Genomic DNA, 16,730 nt, shown 5'->3' with positions numbered 1-16,730 from the left:
CGAACCCTTCACAACCTTATCTTACAACAAACCAAGTCCACTGGCACTAGACAGGAATACAGTCCGTTCCCACACCCCAAGATATATAGTCGCTTACAACGTCTTCCTGCAAGCACCCAAGCTCATGGGTCTCCACGCTGGAGCACAGCCCCACACCCTAATGCCATTTCCCGCCCTATCAGGGGGTTAAACCTTCTATCTGACTCAGATCTAGGGGCCCTCCTCTGATCTTATGAGCTACTGACCCTCCATATAATGGGGGACTTCCAGTTAACCCTCAATCAGACTCCCGAATTCACTCTATTCTGATCAACACACACAGAACTCCACACTCAATTCCAGAGGCATTGTGGAAAATAACCTTACTAGAATCCCCATCGCTGTCGAACCCACCACAGTAATCACCCAACCACGTCTAAGCTGCATCCTCCTAAACTGTAGGTCTGCCTCCAGACATGCAGCTGATATAGCTGACCTTCTTATCTCAAACAAACCTGACATTATGATCCTGACAGAAACTTGGCTAAATGAAACTTCTACTCCCATCATGGTCATTTTGCTACACCCTGACTATGACATCATCAGACTAGACAGAACCGGCAGACCAGGCGGTGGGATAGCCTGCATACACCAGATAAGCCTAACAGTGACCAACTCCAATGCCCCCGCTATAGCATCTTGCGAATACCTATGTTTAAACATCGCCAACAACAACAAACAAAGATGCTCTCTTCACACCTTCTACCATCCTCCGGGAGATAACCTCACTTTCATAGAACACTTCCTGGACATTCTAGCATCAAATGACAACCAAAATACTAAGCAAATTTTCTTAGGGGATTTCAACCTTCACTGGGACGACCAGAATGACCCTGGGGTAAACAGCCTCAAAGCCTTCCTCTCTGATCTCAATCTCAACCAAATATGCAACAGCCCTACACACGACAAGGATGCAACTCTCAACCTAGTTATCTCCAAAGCGGACTCCACACAGCTCGACTCGATACTCCCTTGTGACTGGTCTGACCATCATATCATTTCTTTCCAAGTCCTGGAAACCATTAAATGACTACCTTCACAACCCCTTAGAACTAAGATCTGGAAGAGAAACTTGAAAAACGTCGGATCTGACCTTACAACCTTAGCTAGCTCAAACCCTCTCCGTCCCCCAGAAGACCTGACCGACGTACAGGGGCTGACTAATCACTACTTCCATTCCATGAATAACCTTCTAGACAAAATGGCCCCATTGCAACTGAAAAGAACATCCTCAAAAGACTCAAAACCATGGTATGATGGGAGGCTAAATGATGACAGACGCTCGCTCAGAGCAATTCAACGATGCTGGAGAGACACTCCCTCAACAGACCTCATCAAACTTCTAAGAACTTCCAGAATCGCCAATTTTAGAAAGATCAGAAAATCCAAAACCAATTTCTTCAGGTCTCAACTAGACCTAGCCAATAACCGTCCCAAAAAGCTATTGGACCTTATCAAAGCACAAACTAAAAGCCTACCTAATGTCCTCAACGCCAGCCCACCCTCTCTACCAAACTGTGATGAGTTTGCTTCCTTCTTCACCTCTAAGACAGAATCCATTAAATCTGATCTACTCAAGGATCTAATATCCATCTCAGACTTGAAAAAGAGCCCATCACTGCCACTGGCTGGTGCCCTAGCTAATTACCTCCCATTATTTAAACTAAAAAACAACGCTACTTGGTCCCACTTCGACACTTACTGTGAAGACGCCATATTATAGACGCTAAACACGTTGAAGCCCTCCTATCACTTCACGGACCCGCTACCGGCGAACTACCTAAAAGACTTCATTCCCCTCTTACTATCCAGCTGGACCAAGATCATTAACACATCCCTCTTCAAGGTTCCCTTCCAGACATCCTGAAAACTGGACAGATCTCACCTATCCTAAAGAAAACCACTGCGGACCCCTCAGACCCAAATAACTATCGTCTGATATCTAACATCCCTATGTTAGCCAAACTCCTAGAAAAATGCGTTAACATACAGCTGAATAGTCACATTGATCGATTCAACTTTTTGAACCAATTTCAATCAGGGTTCAAAGCAGGTCACAGCACCGAATCACCCATGACACATGTATTAGACGACGTTCTCAAAATCCTAGACCAAAACGAAGCCTGTCTTCTAATCCTACTCGACCTATTTTTTATTTAATCTAGAATGCACTGCTTAATGTTAAAAATGTTAATGGTTTTAGAGTTGTTCTGAGATGTTTTATATTTTGAAGTATTTGATCTGGTTTTATCGTATGCAATGGTTTTAATTAACTATGCAAATAAACTTAAAATTTAAACTTACTCGACCTATCATCAGCTTTTGACACCGTCAAACACGACAACCTGCTGGATCTCCTGAAACACAGAATGGGAATGTCTAGAAATGTATTTAACTGGTTCGCCTCCTTCCTCCAAAATAGATCCCAAAGATTCAAGGTCAACCAATTCCTGTCCAACCCTATGCCAGTCACATTAGGAGTCCCATAAGGCTCCTCCCTATCACCCACCTTGTTCAACCTGTTCATGGAACCTCTTACTGATCTTCTCAGCCTCACCAAGATACACTTCCACATGTATGCAGACGATACCAACATTTACATAAAGATACACTCACTAGAGTACATCAAATTGCTCAACACCATTCTACAAAAAACCCAAACTAGGCTGGCCGAAAACCATCTGAAACTTAACTCCCTCAAAACGGAATTCCTCTTAATCGCACCCGAACAAAACTCACACTATCCTGGACTGGATGAAGCACCTAACAGCTCTTAATGGACAACCACTCATCGTAGACTCAGCGAAATCTCTAGGGGTAACGCTAGACAGTAACTTAAAGATGCAGAAACACATTAGCGCCTCAACAAAAGGAGCCAACTTCCATCTCAAGACCCTGCGAAAACTGAAACCTTTTCTGCCTGCACACGATTTCAAACAAGCAGTTCAAGTCCTAGTAATTCCCGGCGTGGAATATGGAGCAGTAACACTATGCGGCCTCCCTAGGTCATCGACTGCTCCGCTAGGATCTACAATCAACTCAGCTGCAAGACTCATCACAGGTTCTAAGAGAAACGCTCACATTTCCCCAGACATGAGAGCACTCAACAGGCTACTGTTTGAAGCCAGAATTCACCTAAAAATCGCTTGTATGACACACAAGGCCTTCTACCAGAACGCCCCACAATACCTAGCACAGAAACTGGTGCTCTCTGCGGGCAGCAGAGCCTCCAGGAGTGCCAAGACTCTTCTCCTACAACCTCAACGATTTGCCAAGAAAAAAATGTATAAGCGGTCCTGTTCTGGTATGGCTTGAAGATATGGAATGCCTTACCCAGTGAAACAAGAATGAACCCTTCCACTGCCCCCTTCAAAAGAGAAGTGAAAGCTATCCTCATGGCTAAATTCAATTGAATTCTGTCTATTCATACTAAAAATACAAATAAATGTAATATTTTTTATTGTGTTGTTCTTTGTATACTATATCTTGCCTTCAAATTATGACCCGTAAAGCGCTCTGATACTCGCAAGAGTCTTGTTCGCGCTATATAAAACCTTAAAAAAAAAAAAATAGACAGAGGGTGACAGAGGGAGGGAGACAGGGAGGGAGACATAGTGGGAGACAGAGAGAGGCAGTCAGGGGGAGACAGAGGGTGACAGAGGGAGGGAGACAGAGGATGACAGAGGGAGGGAGGGAGACAGAGGGTGACAGAGGAAGGGAGGGAGACAGAGGGAGGGAGAGGAAGGGAGACAAAGAGAGACAGAGAGAGGGAGGCAGAGAGGGAGGGAGACAGGGAGACAGATGGAGGGAGACATAGGGAGGGAGAGGGAGGGAGACATAGACAGATGGAGGGAGAGAGACAGGGAGAGAGACAGGGAGGGAGACAGAGGAAGGGAGACAGCGGGAGGGAGAAAGCGGGAGAGAGGGAGGGAGACAGAAGGAGGGAGACTGAGGGAGGGAGACAGAGGGAGGGAGAGACAGAGAGCGGGAGACAGAGGGAGGAGGGCGACAGAGGGAGACAGAGAGAGGAGGGCTACAGAGGGAGGAGGGCGACAGAGGGAGAAGGGCGCCAGAGGAGGGAGGGAGACAGTGGAGAGAGACAGAGGGACAGAGACAGAGGGACAGAGACAGAGGGAGACAGAGAGGCAGAGAGAGGGAGACAGAGAGACGGAGACAGAGAGGGAGACGGAGACAGAGAGGGAGAGGAAGACGGAGGAAGACAGAGGGAGGAGGGCGACAGAGGGAGGGCGACGGAGGGAGACAGACGGAGGGAGACAGATGGAGGGAGACAAACAGACAGAGGGAGACAGACGGAGAGAGAGGGAGAGAGAGGGAGACAGAGAGAGGGAGAGAGAGAGGGGGAGGGAGAGAGGTAGAGGGAGAGAGAGAGAGAGAGATGTGTGTATGCCGGGTCTGGTGGCTCAGTGGACGAAGGCATCTATTGCAGGGACCTGTGTTCAACCTCATGGTCACTTTTTTTTGTGCTTTAGCCCTGCCCCCCGCCCTCTGACCCCACCCCCACCGGTGCAGCCCTCAGCCACAAACCATACTGTAAATTTGGCCCCTGAGAGAAAGTTTGTGAGTACCCATGCTCTATGGCAATCTATTCTGCACCTCTGCACTCTACGCCACTAAATTCTAATCTGCAACACTTTATGCCTCTGCACTCTACACCACTGTACTCTACATCACTGCGCTCTACGTCACTCTATTCTACTCTGCACCACTGCACTCCATGCCACTGCACTCTACACCACTCTACTCCACTGCACTCCACGCCACTCTATTCTGGACCACTGCACTCCACGCCACTCTACACCACTCACACTGCATCCTGAACCCCTCTTCTCTATGCCACTTCACTCTACTCTGAAACAATCTAATCTACGCAACTGCACTCTGTGCCACTGCAATCTACTCTGCACCACTCTACTCTACACCACTGCACTCAATGCCACTCTACTCTACATCAACTCCACCTCAATACACTTGACACCAGTTTACTCAAAACCAATGCACTCTACACCACTGCACTCTATGCAAAGCTACTTAGCACCCCTGTACTTTACCCCACTTCACTCTAGGCCACTCTACTGCACTATACGACACTGCACTCTATGACGCTGTACCTATTAAACTCTACTCGACACTGTACTCCACTCTATGCCACTCCACCCCACAACACTACTCCACTCTACAACGCTCTACCCAACTCCCTCTCTGCCACTCCACGTCACTTTACTCCACTCAGTTCTATGACACACTACTTGACCGTGCACCACTCTGACAGCCTCTGCCTCTCTACACCATTCAACTCTACAACTCTCTACTCCACTCTAGGCCAGTCTGCTCTCCTATATTACTCCCCACTATGCCACTCCACTCTACAACAATTTACTCCATTCAGCGTCAATCTACTCTAAAACACTCGACTCCACTCTACACAACACTGTCTACGCCACTCCATTCTGCAACACTCTGCTACAACACTCTACTCCACTCTACTGACTCCACAACACTCCACGCCATCTCATGACACTGCACGCCACTCAAATTTATTCTACATCACTCTATGCCACTCCATGCATTCCATGGCACTCCACTCTACTCCACTTAAGCCCCTCCACTCTATGCCGCTTTCTTTTCCTCCACTCATTTTTAGCCATGCTGAATAGCAGCCACGATGGTGAACAACATGGCTAAACCATATTGGAAAAGCCAATAGCTTTTGCATAGGCGAAACCTATTGACTTTACCAATGCTGGTTGTTTCATTACTTTTAGACATCTGCACCGGTTATACGTCTGCTTGCCTGACACCACCCCCAGGTGTCTGTGTGCTCTTCTATCAACTCTTGCTTGTCCTTTCACTCCATTTTGCTTCACAGGAGCATGTGACTACACTTTTTATTTTTTTTTAAACTCTGACAACGCTAATTGTGGCCTTTCATAGCATTTTTATTTTTTTATAGTTTTAACCACGCTGCTGTACAGCATGGCTACAAAAAATATAGACCAAACCAAGAGCTCTTTAGTCTAGGCCTGTTGGCTTTGCCAGTGCTTGTTATGATACGCAGAACAACTCTCAAACCTCTGTAGACAACGGGGGTTATCTTTTCTACTGCACGTGTCTAGTTGGATACTTTGACATACATTGGATAAGAGTGACCTCTTATGGTAGATCAGCGGTATTACAACACACATTTAAGGTGCTTCCCTAACATATGAGGAAGAACATACAATTAAATAAAGAGGTTGGTGGCGTTAGATTACTGCTCTTAAAATCTTTGTTGCTAAATCCTAGGTTTTCTAATGACCGTCTGCTTGCTCAGAGGCAGAGAGATGCAAAATGGCGGCACTGCATGAACACCACGGATAAGGAGGTTGAGATGGTTCCTGTTACCTTCTTGTTTGAGGCTAAGGAGACTATGTCTGAATCTCGGAACATACCAATACGTCCGGGGGGGGGCGGGGGGGGCTCACATGTAAAGCTCAGGAGCAGGGGCGGCTCCTCCATGTGAGAAGCGTCACCTGACTACTTTCTCGCAGTGAGAGAAACAGTAACATAAAATGGTATAAATACTATTTTATGTTACTGCTTCTGGCACTGCGAGAAAGCAGAAGTGTTTGGTTGAGGGCGGACGGTCCTGCAACAGGGGGAGTGGCTAGTCCAATGTCGCGGGCCCTGGCTGTTTGGTTGGCCCTCTGGGGCCGACCAAACCAGTCATGCTCATTCTGCCATTTTCCCCATGTAGACTGCATGCAACCTACATGGAGAAAAAAGGTCTCCCCAAAGGCGCCTGGCTGGGTGCCGCCCCCACCAAGCACAACGCTGCCATTACAGCATTGTGATAAACTTAGGGGAGGGAGGCTGCCTACTTCCAGTGAGGAACAGAGAAGCATAGAAGATTCAGGACCGGATCGGGCCGGCTAAGGTACGTTTTTTTTTAGTTTTTTTTTTTAAATTAAACCTCTCCCCACGCGTCCCCTCCCTGCGCCCCCCTCCTCATCCCGCAAGTCATGCCGGCCGTGACTGGTCAGGAGAGCCGCAGGCGGGCCCAAGGCAGTACTTTGTGTATCACTAATCTATAGCATGCTGTCGTATCCTACGACAATTATACACGGACACAGGCTTGTGTATACTTAGCTCTTTATTCATGCGTCTATCTCTTTCCCCGTCCCTACTCTAACTGTCGTGGTTCCTGTCTCTGGCTCCTCCCGTTCCTGCTCCTCCCTCTTAACTCCACCCCAACCACTAGACCACATCATACAATCCGACATCTCCCCCCTTCTTAACAAACTGAACTTAATTTCCACAGTGTTCGCAATTCTTCAATCCACCACACGGGTTGGCGGACGGCTTGTTCTTCAAGCATCAGTAGTGTCGAATCCGTGGTGGTCCTGACATTGACCAATCTTTTCGGTGCCTTAACCAAGACATCCTTGACTACGGGAGTACACTTTTGAGAATGCAACCCATTATGTGTGGGCTGTTTATTATCCGTTTCCGCAGTTATCATGGTTCTTTCATGTTGTGTGACTGCTGCTGGCTCAGCTCGGCAGTGGCAGTCTGCTTTCCTTGGTGACTCTTGTTCTGTTGACGGTTGATCTCCTTCGGGAGTGGACAATGTTCCGGTCTTCTTCCGAGCTCCCACCTGTAAGGTTATTTCTCTTTGTCTTGTCGGGTTGGGAGCAGCACTGTTCTTCTGTTCACCATCGGGCATGCCAGACATTAATGTACTATCTGAAATGGGTGTCCTGTCTTGATTCCTGGACTCGTTTGCTGCCTCTGTTTGTCTCTCTCTCTCTCGCTCATGTTTGAGACCGGCGAAACCCCTGACCATCCGGTCAGGTACCTGTTTCTCTCTCATTCGGTGACAGTCGATCTCTGTCACCACTTTTGGTCCTCCTCCCGGGGTGACAGGATAATCCTTTTCTACTTGGTAGATACTGTCCCATCTCTTTGTTTTCCTTCCGTCAGTTCTTTTAGTCAGCCTCGCTGACCCCATCAGGGGTGACGGCATATTACTCATGTCTTGAAATGGCGATGACTGATGAGACATGGTGTCCTTTGGTTCTGTTGTGCGGTCGGGTGACTGATGCCATGGACGTGGTCGGGACCATGATTTTGTTGACCTGAACGATTGGACAGACATACTTTCCGACTCGGAGGAGTCGTTCGTGGATTTCTTTTGAGAACGTTCCTTTGAGGGCATCGTGACTGATAAGTTTATTGAGTCTGTGGTTTGGGATGACATGCTCCTGAAGTCGGAGCTATCTATGGAGCATTCCTTTGGGTACGTCTCTTTATGTGTCTTTTGTGTTGTTGTGATGGAGAGATTGTTTGTTAACCACACATTTACTTCTCTAGTTTGATCTCGGCGCATTTGGTCTTTACCCTTTACACGGGACATCACTTGTCCCTTCTCCGTTTTCTCATTGACACAACTGTCTTGAGTGTACGTGCCCCTCCCTTTTCGGTGTCTGAGTGACTTACCACTCCTCATGTGGTTGGTTTCTTCTTCTCGTTCGTTAGACGTGCTGACGTCCGTGCCATTGGGGTGATATGTCTCGCTGATTGATGCTTCCTCGGACTCATCTATAGACTTTGGTGCATAGCGGGAGGATGCCCGGGGATGTTCATGTGCCGATTTCCGGCGTTGACGGGACTGGTCCTGTCTTCTGTAGTTTGTCTTGCTTGCCTTCCTGTTGAGCAATCTGCCATATTGTTCATGGGTGTGATCTGACCCGCTTGACACTTTATCTGCTTCATAACCATTTTCATCATCGGTTGACTGACTCTTTGAGGTTGAGTAACTCCGTGAGGTTGTATCAGTATAGTCATCCATTGACTGACTCCTTGAGGTTGAATAACTCTGCGAGGTTGTATCAGTGTCGCTTTCGCAATCCTGATTCATCCTGGTCTGTTGTGATGGTGACTTGGGGTGTTCCATGACGCTGTGTCTCTTGTTTCGTCTTGGCTCTGATTCACCTGCCTTCTTTTCAGTTTTGTTTGTTTCCTGGGCCTTGCCCCCAGACATGAGGGACGTTTCTCTCCAGACATCCATGTGACTTGCATTCGAGTGCATGTCTTTCGATAAGTCTTTTGCTTTCATCCGCACTCCAACCTCGGCCCCTCTGATGATTCTCTTTAGCGACCACTGTTCCTGAAGAATCTTGCGCTTTGTGTCTGCGCTTGAGCAGCCTTCGATTATCCGGAGCCGAACTGCTTCTTCATTTGTAAATGTATTGAAATAGCAGTGGGGTGCCAGACTTAGCAACCGGGTGATGAATTTCGGCAATGGTTCTCCTGGTTCCTGCCGTGCTGTATTGAAAGCGATGCGAGCATGATCCACTTCCACCGGTGCATGGAAATGGGCACGTAACTTCACTTGGAGTCTTTCATAGCTCTCTGTGTCCCTTTTGGGAAATGTTCTGATTAAGCGTCGGCCCTCATGACCGACCAGTTGAAGGAGTAGCATCAGACATTTCCTGTCTCTTCGCTCACCAATTGCCTCAAGAAAATCGTCCAGTGATTCCAGCCACCGGTTCCATTCTGGCCCCAGGTTCTGGTTGCTAGTCTGTGTCACCGGGGGTGGCACTCCAATGCAGGGGCTCGAAGTATGAGTTTCTTCTCTCACCGACATGATGGTGGACTGCGCTGGCTTGACAATATCGCAGGACCGTTCCCTTCCTCTTCTTCTTGTCTTCTTTTGCTGACCCTCCCGGTCTCTAGTCTCTGTTTGGTTATCTTCTTTGGAATCAGGTAGGTTGATCAGTTATCGTTGCGTGGCGCCGGAGGTATGCTTCGGTATTCGCCTTTGCTCGTGTTTGCTTACGTGCAGGATCCGTGTTTGCTTGTGTCAGTTTCGTTCAAGATTTGCATGATCCCGAGCTTGTTAGCGTCGAGGCTTGCAGTTGCTTGGGCTTGTTTATATACGAAACGTGTTTGTTTGTGTTTGTTGTCAGTGTTCTTGCGTTTCGTTCCAAGCTAATGCAGATTATCCAGTCACTCAGTTGATGAGAGACGACTTCTTTTATACTTGTCTGCTCCCGCTTCTGGATCATTTGTTTTCTTAACTTCTCCCACTTCTGCAACTCTTTGTCTTCCCGTGGTGCTGAGGTTTACTTTGGTACTTGTCTTTGCTCGGGTTTATTGGTGTCCACGTGTTGCTTGTGTTGCTTCCATCTATCTCTTGCGTGCGTCTATGCTTGCTTCTTACCTCTGCCGGTGTTAGTTTCTCTCTTTGGGGCAGTCTGGCCTGTCTTCCTTGTGTTCGTGTCCTCAGTCAGGCACTTTCCATTTGCCGCTGCTTGTTGTTTAGATCTCTTCTCATTTAATTTGCACTTGCCAGTGCTTATTGATCTCTTTTGGGGCTCGTGTGTCGCAACTGCGAATCTCCTCTCACGACGCCCAGGGACTGGACACTCCTCGTTGGGGTCCGGGGAGAGCCGACAGCTCATGCATGTCCTTGTGCTTGTTTATGTGTTTTTTGCCTCTTGCTTCAGCCTGTGCTTGTTTGCCTTTACACTTGCCAAAGGTTGTTTGCTGTTTTTAGTGTATTTCCCAATGCTTCATTGAGGTTTCAGGCTCTCTGCCTGACTTCAAAATGGCCGCCGATGATCCCTCGCAGGGGATTGGCCAATGCTGCCTGACTTCAAGATGGCCGCCGGGAATCTCGTTTTCACCGAGATTTTGGTCGTTTCTGCTCGTTCCTTCGACCGGAGCCACACATTCACTCGGGGCTGCAGCTTTCCACTCACCACTCGCCGTTTTCAGCCGCGATCCACCGCCAGAGTCACTGCTGCAGGTGAGATTTCTTTCTTTCGTCTCTTGCCGCCGGAGTGGGCTCCCGGTTGGCTTTTGGTTGTCTCTTGTCCACTCCTCACACGTGGGGTGCTCTTCGCTGCTACTGCCGCCGGGTGGGCTCCGGTGGGCACACTCAAGCCTCCAGGCACGGGGCGAGCTCCGCTCTGTTCGCCGCCGAGGTGGGCACTCGGTGGGCGCTTCCACTTGCGCTTCTGCCGCCGAGGTGGGCACTCGGTAGGCGCTTTCAGCTCCACGCTCCAGCCCCACACGCAGGGCGAGCTTCAGGCTAGTTGCCGCCGGGGTAAGCTCCCGGTGGGCACTTCTGTTCTTGTGCTCCAGCCCCACACACGGGCGAGCTCCGACCCTCCTACGCGCGACCACGCTCATTTACCGCTCCACGCGGTCATGGAGGTTCAGGGTCGGCTTTTCACTCACGCTGCCGGGGACAGGGTCACAGTGTCGGGCAGCGTCACAGGATCAGCACATGTCACGCTGTGTGCTCGAATCCCACCCTCGTCGCCAGTTGTCGTATCCTACGACAATTATACACAGACACAGGCTTGTGTATACTTAGCTCTTTATTCATGCGTCTATCTCTTTCCCCGTCCCTACTCTAACTGTCGTGGTTCCTGTCTCTGGCTCCTCCCGTTCCTGCTCCTCCCTCTTAACTCCACCCCAACCACTAGACCACATCATACAATCCGACACATGCCTTGTTGCTGCAGCAGTGGTATGGATGCAATGTTGTAGGCGTTGGCATTTGCAATGCAAGGCCTGGGTGAAATGTGTGTGCTGGGTTTGACTTAAGCAGTTGGCCCAGTGATGCTGTTTTGCTGTTCCGCCTTTCCATATATGATGCGCTCCTTTTCTGTGAGTACAGATTAACTTTGTGAGACAAAATGGACTTTACATTTTCTTTACTCTGCTGAAAACAGGATTGGATATGCACTTTTTTTCTCGTACAGGGGTAAGACTGAACTACAGAAAAAAAAGGCAGGGGCTGATCCTCCATTTGAGCGGAGGAGCATCACCCCACTAAGAAAGCCCAGGCCAGCGCTTATTTATTGCTGTTTTATTTTTCAGCAACCGGCCCATCTTGAAATGAGCTCAGTGTTGCCGTGCCGAGTGGCAGCAGCAGGGAGCTATGTGCTTTAAAATGCGCAGGTCTCTTTGGCTGGTAGTCTTGCGATGGCCAGCAAGACATGTGCATTTTAAACTTCTTTAACCGAGCTGTCTTAGAGTGCTGGGTTATAGAAAGCGCAGGCCTCCAGTGCTCTTAGGAGCGCGGAGCGAGGCCGCTTCAACCAATTCTGGCGCAGCTCTCATGCTGGTGAGAGCAGCACCAGGATTAGTTAGGGAAGTTTGCTGCTAGGTCTGAAGGAGGCCATTGTGACGTATGGTAAGTCTATTTTATTTATTTATTTTTGTCACCCACCCACCGACCCTCATACATGGTAGCCGCCACTGTAAACAGACGGATTGCAGAGAACTGGTATCAGGGTAGATTGTGCCATCTAATTGATAAAGAGCCAAAGCAGGAGCTGAACAAGACCCATAGCTCTTCTCTTAATGGTGCACCGTGTAGGATGCCCCTAAGAGGCTCTGGAAGACCATGGAGCAAGGCGCTGCCACCACTGCCACCATCCATATGCAAGAGAATGATGGCTTGATCAGCATTTCTTGTCAATATCAGTTCACATTAGAGTGTTGTCAGTTGCGGAGAGTGGATGACAGAATAAAGACGTTTAAACTTACTCGGCTTCAGAGATCCTCTTTATTATAACACTGGCGACGGATTGGCGAAGGGGGCCATCTCTGTCATCTCCCCTTTCATTGCTCTCTCCTTTCTGCAAGTCTAATGGTGATTTCTTCAGTTCTGAGTTCATGAAGGAACGGGCAGCGGCGATCCTGCGCAAGGGGCAGCCAATTATCTCCCCTTCAGTACTTTCTCCAGCATCTACTTCATTCAGGACCATCTACTTCCAGTATTACCGTCAATGTTATTCTTATGACAAGCTGTGATCGGTTGCTTTGCTGCACACTCACTTCACTGAAGTACTTTCTGAAGTGGCATTACCAAGGAGTAGTTACTGAGAGGACGGGTTCAACTCCTGCTGGCATTACTTTATTGCTTAACCTGGTTGGCACACATTGTAAAGTGGTCGTCTGAGCACCTGTTGCCGTTTGCAGCTGTGTCGGGCTGTTCCGACTTATGTCTACTCTTTTGGGACAAGATACGGGGTTGTGAGCCTGCGGTGTGGTACCGGGAAGCTTCGTCCTTGTTCTTGTGGAGAGCCTTGGCGTTCCTGGGAACTTAAGCGGCATTCTTGGTCTGCCTGCCACATTGCCTGTTACTTGTGCCCCTGGGTTTGTGTCTGGCGGTGTTGTGCTTTGTGGCGCCTGACGTCTTCTGAGACATCGGACTGTGTCGGTTTCCTCAGTGATCCTCGGAGGCGTCGAGCGGAGGCTCCTTTCTTCAAGTCAGTTCCCGGCGCTCCAGCCTCTTTCGCCCACCTCAGTGTTCCTCAGAGGCATCAAGTAGCCATCTGCAGTTCCAGCGATTTAAGTCAGCCTCCTCTGTGATCCTCAGAGGTGACGAGCAGAGGCTCCTACTTTCCAGTCAGTTTCCGGCGCATCAACCTCTTTCGCCCGCCTCAGCAATTGCGTTATTTCTGTCAGCTGTATACTCTGCGATGTGCCCCGGCGCCCCAGCCGCATTTATCCTTCAGTCATATGGTAAATTCTTCCGTGTGACGCTCCCGGCGCCCCTGTTACTTCAGGGTGGTCTTTCAGCGATTCTTGCATTCAATCATCTTGGAAGTTCCTGTCAAGCTGTCTTTGCACCATTCTTGGCATCCTTCTCCGCAGTTGACTGTGTGATAACCCTCAGTTCTTCGAATTTTGCCAGCAAATTCTCAAGTAAGACGTTTCCTCTTGAATTAACTGTGCTTGCCTCACATTGGTGTAACTCCACGGTGGAACGCACACCATTTTACTTGGATGTTTTTTTTGGTGTTTTTTTTTAGAGTAGCACTCTCCTGATGTGTGCCATGTGCATGTCCTCACGGTGATATTCTCACCTTCTCTACAGAGGTATCCATCCTATTTATTTGACCATTGTGATTCACATATACCAATCCTACGGACACACTCACCTTTTTGTGTGTTATGTGCGTTTCATCACGGTGATACGCACACCTTCTCTACAATTCAGCCATAACCAAGGTACTTTCCTTAATAAAACCATCATTACCTTACAAGTTTCATCCCTACTAAATGCTATTGCGTATTGGTTTTGCTTACATTTCTCCCCATGCGCATGTTTACTGTTATGCACACCTTTCTTACGAGAGAATATTTCTTATGTAATTCTGTAATTGCTTTGACAATACTTGTGGGGGCAGCTTGACATTCTTTTAGTTGCAGGGTAATACGCCTCATTTCTGTATATTTCATTCCTCTTGTGTATGTGCAAGTTGTATAGTTACCATGTTCAAGCCTGGTAGTGCAGATTCTGTTCTTCTTTCTCTCCGTCGGGGTAAATATTCTATGCTGTGGTGATTGGCCTGCTATTGCTGTCAGCTTGCTAATTTTATTATAATTACTGGTCATCCTATCATCTAAATTGGGACCCCCACCTCCTGTTTCTAGCCCCTCAGTTCCCCTTTTGCTGCTAGGTACTGTGTGACCCTTCGGACCAGTGTGTATTCCTGCTGCGGCTTAGCTAGCCAGCTCCATTCCCTCCATGGCGGGACAAGCTATGAGAAAACCTCCCCCATTCCTAAATGAGATTGGAGAACCAGAAATTCACTGGAAGGAATGGATACATTTATTCGCCTCCTACCTCATTGCCATAGGTGGCGAAAGGTATTCAGCAGTTCGCAAACAACATATATTGTAGCATAACCTAGGCATACATGGTAGGAAGATTTATGACACCTTACCTGAGTTGGAGCTAGAGGAGGATGATACAGATGAATTTAAAGTCCCCCTTTTAAAATTAGAAGCACATTTTGGTGACACGGTGAACGTACTTTTGGAGCGACATAAGTTCTTTACCCGCATCCAAGGTAAACAGGAATCTGTCATTAATTATATAGCTGCTCTGAGAGGGCTGACACAACTATGTGACTTTGGTGAACTCACTGATTCACTCATTAGGGACCAACTTGTCAAGTGTACAAACAATAGTCGCATCCAAGAAAAGCTCCTGGCAAAAAACCCCACCTTAAAGGAAGCGGTTAGCATAGCAGTCCCTGTAGAACATACTGCCAACATACTGCCAAGTGTATCAAAGAGATGAGAACTCCCAATGAGCTTGTTGCCAATGTTCGTAGTAGCTGTGATGCACAAGCTAATTTCAGTGATTTTGAGGTTCTCAAGGTCAAACCCGGAGAAGACAAGGTTAACCATTCTGCCAGAGAAAAGGTAAGATTAAAATGCTATAGATGTGGCAGCAGCAATCACCTTGCCAACGATGTGCGTTGTACTGCCCACAATGTCACATGTGTTAAGTGTAACAAGAAGGGGCACCTGGGTAGAGTGAGCAACAACAGTGATAACCAGCAAGTTAAAGTAGTACACAGTGAAGAGGATTCGGCCCCTAAGTATGTGTTCCAAGTAAGACTTAGAGACAGTCAAACTTCCCCAAGTTCTCTAGGACTATTCAATGACCTCAGGCCCATCTTACATCCCAAATGTACCATCTTTGTGAATAATAAGCCTATAGATGTGATGGCCGACTCATGCGCCCCTGTATCCTTACTCAACATTGATGTCATAAATGATATTTTGGATACCTCCGACCTCAAGATGCTAGAACCGGACATTTCAGCAGTAGGGTATGCCGATGAGAACATTCCTTTAGTAGGAATGATGAATGTTTGCAATAAATTTAAAGGAAGAGCTACAAGGGGCAAAGTGTACATGGTAAGCAAAGGGTCTAACCTGTTGGGTTGGCAACATCAAAGAGAGTTGGGAATAGTACTCGACCCTAATAATAAAGATTAAGTTCTCGTAGCTGAGCAAGTGGAGGAAACCAAGGAGGTAAACATTTGTTCTGAGTCGTTCAGTAAAATAGGGCAAACTGTAAATAAAAATGCCTGTGACGTACCTCCCAAGGGAATGTATTTCATGCCAGAGATGGTTCATGCTGTATCAAGTACTGATGTGGTTAAGAGTTGGCCTGCACGTTCCGACATACGCAATCTCTCTTGTAATCCCACTGTAGTTCCCCAGACTCCATGGACTAAGTTGCATTGGAAATAATCTGTCCAACGGGACAATCAGGAAACCATGAGAGATTTGTTATTGTTCTCATGGACTACACATCCCACTGGATCAAATACAAATGTGTTTCGACAAAAATTCTTATCGACTTCTTAAGAGATTCATTTGCATATGAAGGTGTGCCTGCGTGCATAGTCACCAACAATGACATCAAATTCTCATCTATGGAAATGAAGTAATTCCTCTGTGAGCTGGGCATCAAGCTTGAGGAATCCACTGAGCCACGTTGTCAATGACCCTATTCGTAGGTCAATGCTCTGGATAAAAGATTTCACTCAGCTAACGTGTACCAAAAACATGGACGTTGATAAAATGTTAAGAGATTGCATTTGGGTATTTCACACCTCTCCTGATATGTTAACAGGAGTCACCCCTTTTGCTTCCATCAGGGGAAGAGATCTGTTTGTAAATCCTATACCCCCTTGATTGGTCAGTTGCCTCATTATGTTTTGCCCTTTCACAGGTTCCTTTGTGCTCTCTCTCCTTCCCCTTCTTTTTAGCCTTTCCCCTTCTTTCCCTTTCCCTCCGAAGGGAGATGTGTTGTAATCTCTTTTCCCTTTTTACCCTATACCTTCCGTTGTGTGTTTCCTTCC

This window comes from Lissotriton helveticus, chromosome 12 (assembly GCF_964261635.1).
Source record: "Lissotriton helveticus chromosome 12, aLisHel1.1, whole genome shotgun sequence".
NCBI classification, from domain to species: Eukaryota; Metazoa; Chordata; class Amphibia; order Caudata; family Salamandridae; genus Lissotriton; species Lissotriton helveticus.
The sequence above is the reverse complement of the archived record's forward strand: the minus strand, read 5'-3'. Positions refer to the sequence as shown.